Here is a 2664-nt window from a genome sequence, read left to right on the forward strand (position 1 = left end):
ATAGTATCTGAATTTGAGCAAATAGCATGACAAAAAGAGGAGAAAAAAGAGAGAGTAATAAAGACAGGTGCTATGGAACACAATCTGGAGCTCCCAGCAGGATGAGAGGGATGGGGAAATTACATGGCTGTTTTTTAACTACTTGAAGCCCCAAGCAGTCCTGCCTGAATGATCAGCATATTCCATGTAGCAGAGCCCAATGAACAGGGCAGAGGCTGAATATAGAGGGTCAATAGCTGTGTATTATCATCCATCATTGCCATACAAAAAGCTGAGCCAAGGAGCCTGACTGCTTATCACCACCATCCCAGAACACACCTCTCTATACCTTTCTAGAGCTAGCAGCAGACCCCAGCACTACATCTGGCTGTTGGGGCAGTACCAGGACTTCAAGAGCTCTTCGGAGGCTTGGGTCCCCTTCGCTCTTCACATTCTCCCATGGTGCTGGAGCCCTGGAACCTAGGAAACCTGGTAACAGAGGAGACACACACTTCCCCGAGGTATAAAGGGCATGTTTATCCCCAAAGCTGAGATTCAGCAGGCTCACGCAGTGCAGAAGGCTTGGGTGCCACCTACTGACAAAAAAAAAAGGAAAACCTTAACAACTTGCTACAGAGAAATCACTCTGAATAATAATTTAAAAAAATTTAAAGCAGAGTACATTCCCATTAATGCCCAGGTGAAGAAAATAATTCATCGAACACCATCAACAACCCAGTGACAAAGCAGCTCAGAAAGAAAATGAAACTTTTCTAGGAAATAAAGATATAGAAATATGCGATATAAATAACATAGAATTCAACTGCACTTCTGAAAAAAAAAAAACAATGAGAAGCAAGAAGATTCTGATCAACATTTCAAAAAACTCAGGAAAAAAATCAGTGAACAACAGAAATACTTTACCAAAGTTATTGAAACTCTAAAAATGAACCAAGCAGAATGTCTGGGGTTAAAGAACTCATTAAAAGAAATGAAGAATGAAATAGCAGGCTTAGAAATAGCTGCCCAAAAGGAGGAAAGAATTAGTGATATCAAAAACAGAAATCTGAAAATAACTCAGATAGAAGAAGAGTTGAGGGTGGACAAAAAAGAAAGAAAGAATGCTACAAGGCATATCTGACACTATCAGAAAAAGCAAAATAAGAATAATAGGTATACCAGAAGGAGAAGAGAGGGAGAAGGGAACAGAGAGCATATTCAAGCAAAGAGTCAAAGAGAATTTCTCAAAACATGGAAAGGACTGGATCTTTGAATCCGAGAAGCAAAGAAAATGCCTAATTATCTCAACCAAAAAAAATGCTTTCTCCAGGCACATTATATTAAAATTTTCAAAAATTAATGATAAAGAAAGAATTCTCAAGGCAGCTAGGGAGAAAAAATAGATGCTACTTATAACAGAAAACCCATTAGATTATCATTGGACTTTTCAGCACAAACTTTACAAGCTGGGAAGGAGAGGAACCAAATAGTCGAATGATTGGAAGAAAGAAATTACCAGCCAAGAATAATATATCCAGGAAAGCTCTCCTTTAGATATGAAGGAGAAATAAAGACCTTTTCAGACATACAAAAGCTAAGGGAATTTTCTACTACAAGGCCTGCACTACAGGAATTACTGAAGTGGATCATTCCACCTTAAACAAAAGGATTTAAAATACATAATTATGACTAAGATGACTAGCAGACAGACAAAAACAAGAAAATGCAATCCTTATTAAGGACAGGGTATTATAAGCTTAAATACCACATAATGGTTAAAGGAAAAAAAACTTTAAAAAATAGAAGATAACAGCTACTGAAACTTGAAAATGGATGTTCAGCATATACAGTGATCATTTGAAACGACAAAAACAGAAGAGTTGAGGGAGTAAAGATTCAAATCTGCCAGGGGGAATGGAGATAAGAAGCATGCAGAAGAAAATGGACTACTATCTCTCTATATATAACTATCCTTTACATAAACATTTTTTTAGGCAAGGCAACCCTTGGTTGATCTCACAGATTGCAAGGACTTTGTCAGCTTACAATCCCTTATTATTATTATTATTATTATTATTATTTTATGCCTATAACACCTGCTCTTCCTAGGTGGTCTCCTATCCAAGTACTAACCAGGCCTGACTCTGCTTAACTTCCGAGATCAAATGTGATCAGGCTTGTTCAGGGTGGTGTAGCCATATACATAAACTTACTGGTAAGCAAGCACACACACAAAGATACAGAACTGAGACAAATATCATAAAACGATAAAGAACAGAGGGAAAACTTTAAAACAGCAGCAAATCAAAGAAACAAGAAGACAAAGAACAAAGAAACAATAAAGACATCGAGATATCACAAAACAGAAGATAAAATAGCTATAGAAAACCCTCATATTTCAATAATCACCCTTAATGTAAATGAACTAAATTCAGTAATAAAAACGGACAGAGTGGCGGATTAGGTCAGTAAACAAAACCCAACCACATTCATGCCTCCAGGAGAGACATCTCAGCTGTAAGGACAAATATCGGTTTCAAGTGAAAGGGTGAAAAATGATACTTCAAGCAAATCTCATTCAGAGAAAAGTGGGTGTAGCCATACTTATAAATGACAAAATATACTTCAAGATAAAAAAGGTAAAGAGAGACAATGATCGACATTTCATAATGATAAAGGAACCAT

The 2664-nt window shown here is 36.9% G+C and overlaps 1 pseudogene; it reads right to left on the reverse strand.

Annotated features, from left to right (window-relative positions):
* Positions 1-2063: 2063 nt before the first annotated feature.
* On the reverse strand, positions 2064-2182 carry LOC118607892 (annotated as a pseudogene).
* Between the last annotated feature and the right edge of the window lie 482 nt (positions 2183-2664).

This window comes from Rousettus aegyptiacus, unplaced genomic scaffold (genome assembly GCF_014176215.1).
Source record: "Rousettus aegyptiacus isolate mRouAeg1 unplaced genomic scaffold, mRouAeg1.p scaffold_m13_p_9, whole genome shotgun sequence".
Taxonomy (NCBI): Eukaryota; Metazoa; Chordata; class Mammalia; order Chiroptera; family Pteropodidae; genus Rousettus; species Rousettus aegyptiacus.